Here is a 14,861-nt window from a genome sequence, read left to right on the forward strand (position 1 = left end):
TTGCACCTTTTTGTTGTTGTTGTTGTTGTTGTTGTTAGCTAGACTGCAGATGCATCATTATTCTGACACTAGTTGAATCATTTGTAGTGTTTAACAGGAACCTATTCTACATAAGATCCTAAGGATGCAGGAAATAGGTTGATAACTGGTTAAGAAATTATCTGCCACTAACAATTTGGAATTTTATTTGCTTTTCTTCTGCTTGCATTTATAGTCTTGGCTGCCTGATTAGTTTCACAAAGATCATTTTATTTTAACTTATATTTCAAATTGCTTTTATTAAATCCATTTGCTTTATTGTTGTTTCTATTTACCACATTTCTTGCAGCTCCTGTGAGCTCAATTCCCATGCAATCTTCAATCATGCATTATTCACTCCCTCCATGTCGTTAAAGATGGTATTGAGTTGGAACAGGATGATTCATCCCAACAGTGCCTCATTAGACCCTCCTCCCCAACTGTACAGTGAGGCACTTATTCAGTCTGCTCCACCAGCCTCCTCTTACCTACACTCCTTCCACAGCTCCTTTTACCAGGCTGTCATTATTTCCCAATTTCCTAAATTTCCTGACTTCATTTTTCTCTTTAAAAAACGAGGGCTGTATCACACCCATTATCAATGGCTCATTGATTTTTATGTCCCTCCTTATTTGTTAGCAAGCCTCTGTTTTCTCTGCTCCCTTTTCTTCTGTTTCCACATTGAAAAACATGACTCAGTGGTGTTAGGGAGCTGACCAGGTGTGCCTGTCTTCAGTCTTCCTCCTTGAAGTTTCTCTTTTTGTACTCTTTTGTCTTTTTGTTACAGAATCTCGGTTGGTCATCTATCTTATAGATGGCAATGTGGCAAGGTCTAACATGTACCATGGTAGAGACTGAACTGTCAGAAGGTAAAAGAAAGTACACTGTGCCTGCTTTGAAAGCAAGTGCTTTATAAATTAGGTCTTTTTGAGGTGATAATAAGAAACATCTTTCACGAACGCCACTCCCACGTTATTTAGCATTTGAAGTCCATTTTTTACCAATAAATATTAGCTAAGTGCTATGACATGTAACTAGGAGGAAATGCTGAAGGTCTTCTGCAGCAAAAGCTATGTTTTATTTTTGCCCTTCACCTTACTAATACAACAGGAATGGAGGCCACCCATCAGGACACACCCAAGTGCTGCAGGAAATGTGAACTGCAAGGTACACAAGGTAAAATGCCTCTTAAATATGCATTTAAAAATTTTTAAAAATGTGAACATAACTTACGAAAATGTTCATTTTTAAATATTTTAGTTACTTTCATCTTTTTTTTTCTGTGTATTTTAGGAGTTTTTAAAATCATAGCATTTGCAGGTAAATGGATGGAGTAAGAGAAGATAATACTAAGTGAAGTTAGACAATCCCCCCAAAAAACAAATGATGAATGTTTTATCTGATATAAGGAGGCTGACTCATATGGGGAGTAGAGAGGGGAAGTGTGGGAGGAATAGAGGAACTCTAGATAGGGTAGAGGGGTTGGAGGGGAAGGGAGGGGGCATGGAGTAATTAATAATGGTGGAATGTGATGATTATTATTATCCAAAGTACATGTATGAAGACAGGAATTGTTGTGAATATACTGTGTATACAACCAGAGATATGAAAAGTTGTGCTCTATATGTGTTCTTATATTTTACTTGTATGTATGAAATCAGGGACCTTGTTCTTTTTATTTTCTCTCTCACCTTCCTAAACATTGTGTAGCCTTTACATTTAATAAATTTGTATCATCTATGTGTGTGTGTATGGTCCTTGCCTTTTATCTGTCAAAGGACTGAATATAATGATTATTAGCTATTAATATAACTGTTACTGCCATTTTTTTCTTACATTATTCTATTTAAGTTCCTCAATAGTTTTTGATTTCAATTATTTTGTTACCCTTCAATGATATTTGAGAATTTCTTTTATTGCATACATCTTGTTTAAGGAATGTCTTCTAAAAGGCCATATATGTATGTATGTGGGAATCTGGAAAATTAAATCTTGTTTATCTATAATAAAATCATTCCCATACACATATCGTCTCTACAACTTTCATTTTAACTTTATTATCTCTTTCTGTCTATATGTACCTATATCATACTTATGTACATACATGTAATACATGCATATGAATGTATTTTAAGTTTATGTGCTGTTGAGAGCCACAGCCGAAGGGTCCCCAGCAAACTTCCAGCTGCCAGCTGATGATTGGCTCACAGCAGCCCCAGCAAAATTCTAGCTGCCAGCTGATTGGCTCCTCTGCGGTGATGCTCATTGGGCTGTTTCCCCTGCCCTTTCAGACCAAGGAGCTGCTCATTGGGGGACTTTTTTTGGCTCCGCCCACGCGATCCAGCCAATCGGCCTCAAGAGCAGGAGGAGGAGGGGTCCGGGGTTGAGAGGCTTGTGGGAAGCCAGTGGTGGCAGTTGGGCTCTGAGGGAATTCCTGAAGAGCTGTGTGGTGCTGAGTGTGTGTTCTAAAAATAAAGTTTGTTTCTTTTGACAAGTGGCTCCTGAATTGTGCCCAGCTAGACTGCGGCAATGTGCCTGTATAGATTTATACATGCATATAAATACATACATATATATTCATTTTGAGAATATTTTCTGAAAGTGTCATTAAGCACTTTTTATTTCAATCACCTTCAAAGTCTAATGAGGACATAATTAGTAATATAACAACTAGAAAATTGAATGGCATATATTAAATAATTGTCTTCAGTCAAACAAAACCCCAGGACTGTGGCCCAGAGAAGAAGGAGGCAAAGTGAGTCATATGGAATTCTAGGCTTTCTGGGGATGTAGCACAAGGAGAAAGAATTTAAGTAGGTTGAAGACAGTGCTGCCAGATACCCAACAATGTGGAGATTGAAATAGCTGAATACTTTGAGCCACAGGAACAGACAGAACTAAGTGTGTAGCGAAAACAGTTGAGAAATATTCATAGGATCTTCTGGATTTTTGCTCAAAAATAAGCTATGAGAAGCTGCTTAACTTGGTTGTATTCTTTTTTGTTAATTGACCAAAATCACCTATATTCATGGTGTGCAGAATGGTGTTTTGGATTATGTTTACATTATCTGGGATAGCCAAATCACTAAATCAAGATAAATAAGGTATGCTTACTTTGCCATAGTTACCATTTCTTTATGATGAGAACACTGAAAATCTATTCCCCTAGCAATTTATAGGTATAAAATCCATTGTTGTTATCTACGGTCACTATGTTGTACCATAGACCTGTGAAACTTACTCCTTCTAACTGAAAGTTTGTATCCTCTGACTACTTCAGCCCAATACCCATCCATTATGCCCATCTCAGCCCTGGATAATCATAATTTTGCACTCTGTTTCTAAGAGTTCAACTTGTTCTAGATACCATATACAAGTGAGATACATGGTACTCATCTTTCTGTGCCTGGTCTATTTCACTTAATATAATGACTTGTAGGTTTGTACATATTCTCACAAATGACAGAATTTTCTTCTTTCTTATGAATGAGTAATATTTCATTGCATTTACCTACCACATTTTCTTTTTCTATTCAACCCCCAATGGACCCTTATGTTGTTTGTGTACACTGGTCAATATTGCTGTAATGAATATTAAGACTGTCAATATCTGTCTGAGAAGTTGATTTTATTTACATTAGATATATAAGCAGCAGTGGCATTAATGGATAAAAGGTAGTTCAGTATTTAACTTTTTGAGGAACCTCCAAAATGTTTTCTTTGATAGCTCTTCTAATTTACACCTCCACCAACAGTGCATAGAGGTTCTCTCTCACCACATCCTTGATTTAGTATCTTGTATGTTTTTAAATTGTTGACATTCTAACAGGTGAGAGGTGATAGCTCATGGTGGTTTATGATTGCATTTATCTTATTACTAAGGGATCTGGAGCATTTTCTTCATATATTTATCAGTTATTTGTATGTTTTCTTTTGAGAAATAAATGCCTGTTCAGGTTCTTTGCTCATTTTTCAATCTGACTATGTTTTCTTGCTATAGAATTTTCTGACTTCCTTGTATATTCTGTGTATTACTCTAGCACCACAGGCATGGCTTGCAAATACTCTCTGGTCTCTTCACGATGCTGTTGACCCCATCTATCAATTTTGCTTTTGTTGCCTGTGCTTTTTTAAACTCACACCTGAAAATCATCATCCATACCAATGTCAAGGAGATTTTTCCCTTTATTTTCTTCAAATAATCTTATGGTTTCAGGCCTTTTTTGTTTTTAAGTCTTTAATTCATTTTGAGTTGATTATTATATGTGGTTGAAATAGGTATAATTTCCTTCTTTTGAATGTGGATTTCCAGTTATTCCTGCAGCATTTATTAAAGAGACTGCTATTTCCCAGTATTTGCTTTTGTATCTTTGCAAAAAATTAATTGGCTATAAATACATGGATTTATTTCTTGTTTCTATATGCTGTTACATTGCTCAATATAATATATGCAAACCAATACATTGATACATCATATTGACATAATGAAGGACAAAAATCATATTATCTCAATAGAAGCAAAAAATCATTTAACAAATCCCAAAGTCTTTTAATGATATCTACAGATTATGAATAGAAGCAATGAAAGACATGTATGGCAACACCATCACTAGTATTTTATTCAATGGAGAAAGTTTAAGCTTTTCATCCAGAATCAGAAGCAAGGCAAGGCTCCTTTTTTAACCACATGGTTTCAAAATAATGTTGAAGTCCTATCCAGAGCCATCAGGCAAGAGAAAGTAATAAAATCAAATTAGAAACAAATAAGTTAAATTGATTATGTTTGTAAAGGAAATGATTATATATATGTGTGTGTATATATATATATATATATATATATATATATATATATATATATAGTTGCATTTATATGCACTAATGAAGAACTCTCTGGAAAAGAATTCAGGAAATTTCTCTGGAAAAGAATTTCAGAAAATTCTACAAAAATACCAAGGACGTGAAACATCTACACACTGAAAAGTATCAATGGAAGAAATTGAAGAAGACAAGTAAATGGAAAGATATTCTGTGCTCATAGACAGAAAGAATTAATGTTGAAAACAAGTCCATACTCCCCCAGACTATTTAAATATTCAATGAAAGTCCTATAAAAATTCTAATTATGATTTTCAAATAAAGAGAAAAAAATTATGTCCTCAATTCACATGAAAGATCCTGAATAGTGAACACAAACTTGACCAAAATGATCAAAGTTTGAGGCATCCCATGTCTGCCTTCAAAATATACTACAAGGCTCTACTATTCAAAATAGCATAGTACTGACATAAGAACAGACACATAGACCACTGATCCTATTCTTGAACTAATCCAGTTTTGAAAAAATGGTATAAACAATTACTAGGAAACTTGCTCGGATCGTTCCCAGATCTCCATACTGCTTAGAGATCTCCATATTGCAATGGTGAAGAGAACTTGCTAAACTCTGGGTAAGGAGAGAGACCAAAGGGTCACATTTTAATGATGGGGATAAAGCAGTCCCAAATAAAGATTATAGCAGACAAACCCTGACAAATTACAACATGAAGTAGTTTATCAATAGGTAAACTCAACTGACTGATAAAAAATAATCTCACTCCTAATTTGTTCAGAGAGAATGCAAAATTCAAATTCTTGATAATGCAGTTTTTACAGTATTCCACCTCCAATAATAATTATTATGCATAAGGAAGCAAAATAATGTTTAAATAATTTGGAGAAAAATAATGAATATTTATTCATTCTGAAATGAAAAACAATGAATTTTTCAAATAGAGGCAAACTTTAAAATAACTAAATAATACACATGTAAAAGAAATCATGAACATATGAGGAGAGAAATAAAACTTTATGAAAAGTTAGAGACAATGTATTAATAATGCATTATGGGTATATAACTTGTATAAAATGAAATATATAATTAAAACTTCATAAAGACAGCAAATTGTTTATCATTGTATGTGATAAGCAAGTGCTTTCAAGAATATTTATTGATGTATATGCTTAAATGAGAAGAAAGCTGTAAAAATCAGTGGCCTATGCTTTCACATCAATAAGCTAAAAAAGTATAAATAAGCACCAAGTAAACAGAAATAAGTAGATAATAGAAAATAGATCACCCAAAAACATTAAATATGAAGAAAATTCATGAAACAAAAATTTGAAAATCATACTTATTCTTGAAAAAGTGAATTATTTAAATTATATCTTGAATGATCATGAAAAGTAAGAGATAAGATAATATAAAGTTTTATAACTTTATTATCAGGAACAAAAATGGGGAGATAATAACTAATTTCTGTAATATAATACATTGCAAATATTGTCTTCATCTAGGTTTGCAGTCATGATTAAAATTCTGGATTTCCCTTGGTGGAAAGTTTGCCAAAACCTCACACCTTCCACTTCCCTTATCAGCCTCCTCTCTCCAGCCACCACTCATCTCAGGGTCACTCTTCAAACATACTAACCATACATCTTAGTCACCTCTTTTAACATTCACATACACCAGGACCAGACACCAGAAAACTAAGGGCAGCTCCTATGCTCTGTGGCTCAACAATATGATTAAAATTAACCAGTATGCTGAAAGCCTGGAACGCAGCCAGTTCCACCCCACTTGCCTCCACAAGATGCCTTCTGAGACTCCTGCTTAAGTTACAATGTCCTCAAGTGCAAAGTCTTCTGGAGTTTTAAGTTAAAGAGTTCTGGCTTAACTCACATGTAAGTGTGGCGTGCTATGTATAGCCATCAGAAGAGACAGAACACTTTCAAGTCTTAAGAATTATCCCACATTTACAAAACAATTATATAGGAATTTAAAATAACTGTACGCAATACTTCCAAAACCATGGATGAAATGCACAAATTCCTTGAACAATGAAAATTATCAGAACTGATATAAGTAGAAATTGAAAAATTTAATAGCCCTACCTGAATTTTAAAAGTAAAACCTTTCTAGAAGGAAAGCCTCAGGTTCACCTTGGTTCATTGGTAAATTTTTCTTAATAGTTAAGAAATTAATGAACTCAGAAAATAAAGTAAGATTTAATGCTTTCAACTAATTTTAAGAGGTGAAAACTACCTTAACAAGAATGTCAAATACAAAATTTACAGAGAAATTGTAGATAAATGAAAAGAAACCTATTAACAAAACATCATTACATTACATCAAAAGATGCATCAAGATGATATCATTCAATGAGAAATTTAATCTAGGAACTTGAGGTTGGTTTAACATTCAAGCAATCAATATAATTCACATATTACAGAGTTCATGCAATACACGATAAAATTGCATGCTTCCCTCAACTGATAGAGAATATGTTTGATGAAGTACATCACCTATTTATAATAGAAGCTGTGATATAGATTTTAGATATAGAAGGAAAATTTCTTGACTTGGTGAAGGAAAGATATACAGACAGGTAGCATCATACTTCATGGTGAACTTTTTCTCCCCCAAATTGTTTTAAAAAAATAAAGGTTCTTATAATTATCTTCAACATTGTCTTTAAAACTCTATGCATTTCATCCACATTAGAATAATAAATACAAGGAACAAACATTGTGAAAAAGGCAAATTACATGCTAATTCCTGTGCAAAATTCTTACAAATCTATGAAAAACTACTAGACTTAGTAAGGTTTTACAAAAGTCACAGGGTGCAAACATATTAGTATCTCTCACAAAATACTCCAAAAAATGTTGTTTGAAATGACAAAGATCATTTGTTATTTCCCCATTTTGTGTCTGCCAGGCATTTATATGGGGAGAATGGTGGATGTCCTTTCACTGGTCCAGAATGTCTGGGGACCCCTGATAAGTCACTAAAGCACATCTGAAAGCATCTGGAGGTTTATTCACTGGTATTTCTGGAGTTGGTGTTCCCTGTTGGTGAGGGACCTTGAAGCTGTTCCTCAGAAAACCCACATGTAATCTGTGAGTCCCTATAAAATGATGGCCAGATATTTGTGTGAGAGTACCTGCAGCAAGAGGACATGAGTCTGAAGAAAGGATCAAGCAAAGCCAGGATTACAATGTGCACATGGAGGGGTGGGTATTTACATAGAAATCCTTGGTGCTGGGCTGCAGCAAGACCAGTGGAACCCTGTGATTTGGTTCAAAGGAGGGGGCTTATGAAATGGTCAGGGTTAAATTGACTTCGTCCAAGCCAGAATGGTCTTGGTTCATGTCAAACTAATATCAAAGAGATCAAGGATGTCATTCCTAGAACTAACAGCATCTGGGTCTTCCTGTGAAGTTCCACATACTGTCTAATGCTTTTGTTTATTTATGGTATTCTGAAAAACTATACAAGGACTCCCCCACCCCCGTTTGACCCAGTTACTCAAAAGTATTCATAGCAGTTACTATTTAAGATGGTCATATTCAGGTCAAGCTGAATTCCTACACCATGGCACAAATGCAAAAAAGAAAAAAAAAATACTGAGGTAGAAGTAGTTTTTTGGAGACCAAACTGCCTTTTATAAGTCACCCTTGGAATTTATAAATGTGTCTTCTGTAGAATATTGTTGTCAATGTTGTTAAAAACACTTTGAAAGATACACCCAGGTTCAAAAGGAGAAAAATAGAGACGTCACATCTAGAAAGAATGTCAATGCTGTACTGTCAGAAGAGCATGTAGGATGGAATATATATTAGTACAGATATTCTTGGAACATGGCACCTTTAATATAAGAGCAGTGTAAGAAGGCAACTCTATTTCTATATACCAAGAATGAATATTTGGAATATGATTACTAAAACCACTTGCAATAGCTTAAAAATTACAAACAGATTAGTAAAATAAGCAAATAAGTTAAGAGTACACACAAAATCTACATATTGAAAACTAAAAGAATGTTGTAAGATACATAAGAGGACAGCAATAAATCAAAATATGTGTCATATATTTGGATTGAAAAGTCTCAATGTTGGTAAGATGTTAGTTTTCTGTGAATGAATGAGATTAATTGGGGCAATTTTACTCAACATAATAGGCTAATAGGTAATTTAAATTTTTTTTTTAGTTTTACATAGTGGCAGTTGGAATTGACAAACTTTTAAAAATTTATGTCACAATGTAAAAATCTGTAATAGTCAAAATAGGACTTTTGAATATTAAATTTTTTACTGCAAGAACTAATAGAACTATTTAATATACTTCCAGTGTCAAGAAAGATTGGCATTAAAAGTTTCTGCTTGTGTGAAGATGCTTTGCTTTGTAATGTTGGCTAAAACTTCCTACATTCATCATCTTAAAGTATGAAGTCTTATATCCAATTTGCCTATTTTTTTAGTTAGAGGGTCCTACATACAAAGTTATTTATCTGATGCCTAACACATATGAAATTAATATTTTAATTTTAATTAAAAATCAATTATATCTAGACAAAGAATCTTTTACTTCTTATAAAATTGTAAAATCTGAGGACATAATATTACTTATAAAGAATCCAAAAGCTAGAGCATGGCAACACTGTTCTAGAAATATACTTTTCTGACTTTTGATTCATATGAAAGACTTGCATTTGTAGTGTTAGAAGCTTAAGTGAGACAGTGGAAAGGTAGGTTGAGGTAGGAGCATCACTAGATCAAAGCCAGCCTCAGCAACTTAGTGAGTCTCTAAGCAACTCAGCTAGACCCTATCCCTTAAATGAAATACAAAAAAAAGGCTGGAGATGTGGTTCAGTGGTCAAGTGCCCCTGAGTTCAATCCTTGGTACCAAAAAAAGAAAATAAATTTAAATATTCAATTAAAAAAGAAACAAGATGCCATATTGAAAACTTTCTAAAAATCTTCAAGTAAATTATGGATACATGCTAAATAGCATAGGTATCACTTCATATCCTCTAAACAAGTGGACTATATACAAACCCCCTGAAACCATCTACCTACCTGCCTTTGACCAAATATAATTGTTTTATTTATATTTGAGTTTATTAAAAGCATTTTCAGTTTCTGTAATTTTTTCTTCTATTTGACATATCTAATTTAAGGCTTTTTATTTCATTCATAGCAATTATTTCCTTTGATTAGAAACAAAGTAAATTAATAATAAATTATAAATAATAAATTATAGTATGTTCTACTATAAAATATCAGCATTTATCTCTGATTATTTTCAAGAAATTTTCATAGTTTCCAGTCTATATTTACCTGGTCTATTTCATAATAATTGGTCTCTGAAAGCTCTCACAAATTGTTTTATTGTAATGATTGTAAACATGTCTAACATGCATAGGACTATCAATCTTTTATATTATATGTATTATGTTATTTTACTTTCAAAACTTGTATCTTAGATATTAAGTTTTGAGTATTGTGATTTGGGGGTTTGATTTTAATTCTAATCACTTATAATTATATATATTTCCATTACATTCATTTAGATGCTTTATTAAATGTTTACTTACAATTTAATAAATGAAACTTATTCAAAAACTGTCTTCTTTTATCTAAGTACTTTCAAAATTCATTTCATTTACGAATTATAAATGGCACTAGCAAAAAGGAGTTTGTATATAGAAACAATAAATTGACTTCTCATGAATATTTTATGTGGTGAAAAATATAACAAAAGCTTCGCCAAATTCCATTATAGGGATCAAATAATAGACATTATGTTTTGTCAAGTCACTTTCTTAACATTGTGAAATTTACTATATTCATGTTTTTAAAAAAGGAAGGAAAATAAGAAGAAGAAGGAAATGTGACAGGTGGATTTTAGAGAAGAGTATGGGTGGATGATATCAAGGAAGGACTTCCAGTGATCTCTATTAAGCATTTGGCAAGCATCAGTGATTCAGCAAAAGAGTTTTATGTGGAAAAACGTATTTCTCGTAATACTTTACAAAGTACATATTAGCTATTTTTCTTTGTTTAGAAAACAAATATCTTAAAGAGTATTTAAGTAGTTTTCCAGAATCAAATAAAAAATAAATAAATTTTAGAAAGAAGAGTTTAACCTGTGTCTGTTTGACTTGTCAAACTGAGCTCACAATTAAGCTGTACTCTTTGGGAATACTGAGCAGTGTCTTAACATTTCCTTTCCTGTTAACAGAGCTCAATGGGATTTTGCTGGATTCAGTTTGACCTAATAACTCTAAGAAGACAGAGGTCAAGCAATCACAAAGTCAGGAAAGTATAGATGACATAAAAGTATGATACACATATGACAAAAACATGCATTTTGATATTCTTTTAATAAATATTTGCTAAAAATCTATGTATCAAAACTGTATAAAAGATGATAACCATTGAAATTAGTTATAATTAATTTTTGCATCATAGTTTAGTTATTTATAATTCAAAAGTTCATAAAGCACAAAAGAACCTTTCCTTCTGTCTCATAAAGTCACTCTTCACTCTAGAAAAACCAGTAGTAAAAATCTGGTGTATATCCATTCAGCCTATTTCTATGGGTTTACTGCCACCTACATATACATAATTGTCCTCATATATGTGTATTCATTTAAATTCACACTGTGTTTTATACATATGTGCATAAACACATGTATGTATTTCTGTCTGTTTTAATTTTTCCTACGAGGTAACAATGTAGAACTACACAGGCTTGGATCTGGTTACTACAAGTCTCCTTTCTCTGTTTGGTGTGGTTGGCAGGATATGAACCCCTCTGGAAGAAGGCTAACAGGAACACTACCAACTTCCCTCAACTAGATCCACCCATCCAAACAATCACACTAATTCTAAAACTCATGGACCTAGGGGCAGCTTGCCCTGAGTACTGCTTACTGTGGTTTTAATTCACCTAGAAAAACAACCCAATTACTATCTAAAGTAGTCTCTCCATTATTGTTCTTCTCTATTTCTACGTGGTTTCCATGTAGTACTCACGTTGAACAGGATGTCTGCTGTTCTTTTAGGTTTTATAATACTTCTAACGTGTTCTTTCTCATATACTGCTACATTCTTAAGAGTGGACCCTATAGCTGTTCTATAACGTTTTAATATTCTAAGCACTTAGAATAGAACATTATAAATTTGTTAAAACCAATCTGTCCATTCTCCTGAGGTTCAAGGGCATGGTGCTAGCTTGGCTGAGCTTGTGATGGTATTAAGTTGGATGGCTTTGCAATGGCTGGTGTACATGCAACAGGGTGAAATCATGTGGGGATTCAGGAAGCCAATGAGAAATTCAGAGGTGAGGCCCAGTCTTTTAGAAGAACTATCTCACATGATAGCTGGCCAGCATTCCACAAGGACTCCATCAGTTCCTTCTGAGAACAATAAGGTGATGAGGTCTTTGAATCATCATTACAGCTAATCAGAGAACATTCATGGGCAAGATGATAAACAACCCCAGAGACAGAATGTGTAGACCTGCTGAGGCCCTCCTGCTGTGCTGTGACCACTCCATTACTGGAATATTGAATTCCTGTGCAATGTGACTGTTGTGGCCAGGGTGACGCAAATGTCAGGTCACACCTGGTTGCTGCTGCTCTAAATGACCATACTCCAGCTACAGAGATCCACACTGAGTCCCTGATGCAGCCACTCCTCTAAGAGACCCATCAGTTACTTGGCAGCAAGTCACTACAGGGGGACTTTGCAAGGATGGAAGGGCTGGTGACACATTTTGATAAGAAGATACCTACATTGTGCAGATATTGCTTAATGTGGACTTATTTGTATCTCTCCAGGTTCACGTTTTGACATCTTAACTCAAAGCCCACCCATGTTTGGAGAAAGGACCTTTAGGAGAAAAAGTTAAATGAGGTCATAAGGGGCCCCTAATACAATAGCACTGATCTCCTTATGAGAAACTGAACACCAGATGTACCTCTTCATCTGTCTCCGTATCTCTCTTTTTTCCTCTTGTGCACAGAGGATCCAGAAAGAAAGCCATGGTCTGTAAGACAGGAAGGAGCCCCTCCTAGGTATCAACCCACAGAGTACTGGGGTACTCTTGAATGCATTCATCCCTTCCCATTTTCTCTACAGCACCGTGGTATTGCAGTGATATGGTTTTACCAAGAAAACAGGAATTGTAAATGCAGCCTATTAAGCTCTCTACACCAGGCACTCTGGTCCACGCTCTGTAAGAAATGTGTTATCTCATACTGAAAATAAGTTCTTTTCCTTCTTTTATAAGTTAGGAATCAAGGCATAGAGAGGTTATTACTAAGCCAAAGAACACAGGGTCCTGATTCAGGTCTCTCTGATCCAATCTTGTCTTACAATATGTTATGTTTTTTCTCTCCCAGGTCACAGATAATTGGTGGCATCACCCAATTCATTATTTTTAAACTTTTATTTCCCTCTCAGAAGCTGTTATAGACTGAAATGTTTATATGCAGAAGACCTAAATGCCCAGTGTGATTTTTATTTGGAGATGGAGTCTTTGAATGGGTAATTAAGTTAATGAAGTCTTATGAGTGGGGCCTGAATTCCACAGGACTGGAAAAGAGATAGAAGAAAAGGAAGAGGTAAAAGAAGAAAAGGAAGTGGTATCAGGAGTGTGCCCAGGGAGGGCACAGGGGGAAGTCACAGGAAGACGGAGGGGATGCTGCCTGCAAGCCAGGAAGAGGCCTCACCCCAAACCTACTTGGCTGGCACCCTGATCTTGGACCTGCAGCCAGCATAACAGCAAGAAAACACATTTGCTACTCAAACCACCCCTTCTGTGATATTCTGTCACAGCTGCCTGTGGAGTCGGAACAGAAGGGTCTCATATTTTCAGCCAAGCCTTCCAAAGCAGTCTGTTCTCTTCTCTTTGACCTGAGGTATGATGAGACTTTCCTGCTGCAGAGCATGAATAGAATCAGTAAATTATCATGGAAATATTTAAGTTTCTCAAAATTTGAGAACTTGAAACAATCTAATAAATGCTATGTGCTAACCACGGTGAATACACTCAGATTTTATTTTGCTCCACATGATTCATGTATGTGAAGTGCTTTCAACAAAAGAGCATATCTAATGAGTTCTCAGAACACTCTGAATGCGGTTTGGTGAGTGTGAAGAAAACAGGCCCAGGACCTGCCCCTGCCCGCGCTGCCCGACGTGGACTCAGTGTAATCCTCCTTCCGCACGCCCATTTTCTCAGGGCCAGACCTGCCTCATTTCTATTTTTCTTACAGGCATATTTTCTCCTCCCTCAGAAACTTTTCATCTGCAATTTTTTCTACGGTAAGCACCTTCCTGCTGTTCTTCTTTCTTCTAGGCCTTCAGAACACCCCATCCTTGCAGCCCCCTTCCACTGTACCCCATTCGTTTCTTTTAAAGAACCAATCTCAAGCTACAATACATAGACATTTATTTTCTCAATGAAAGGCAATGTGACATGCTGGGTTTGAATCCCAGCTGTCAAAGATTGGCAATGCTACTAAAACTACATGTGATCTGGATTCTGTGTGAGGAAAATATAATAATATAATGATCGTACTTACGTGATCCCTGAAGGAGTTAAATATAAAGTCCTCTGAAATGCTCCCAACATTACAGATGACTCAATCAATTACATGAAATAATTACTATTAAATTATGACCGTCAATTATATGATTAGCAGTAGTCATTATATTAATTGCTACTCATTAATAAATGCTCATTTAAAACAGTATTTGCTGTCAAAGTAGGCCACATTGAAGTATTTATTGTTAAAGTAGACCATGTGATCCACACAGCCCAGGCCAGATGTGATTTTGTTATTCACCCAGTGCCTATCTTGGTGACTGGCACTGGCTGGAATTGTTAAGGGAAAGTCCTTGAGTAGCCCAATGCCATTGATCAGGAAGCACGACTTTATTGGGCAAACGTCTTGCCAGTTCAGTCACCCAGTCAGTCCTTGTGCAGGAGGAAATGGAACTTGGGACACTTA

Source organism: Callospermophilus lateralis, assembly GCF_048772815.1.
Source record: "Callospermophilus lateralis isolate mCalLat2 chromosome 17 unlocalized genomic scaffold, mCalLat2.hap1 SUPER_17_unloc_1, whole genome shotgun sequence".
Lineage (NCBI taxonomy): Eukaryota > Metazoa > Chordata > Mammalia > Rodentia > Sciuridae > Callospermophilus > Callospermophilus lateralis.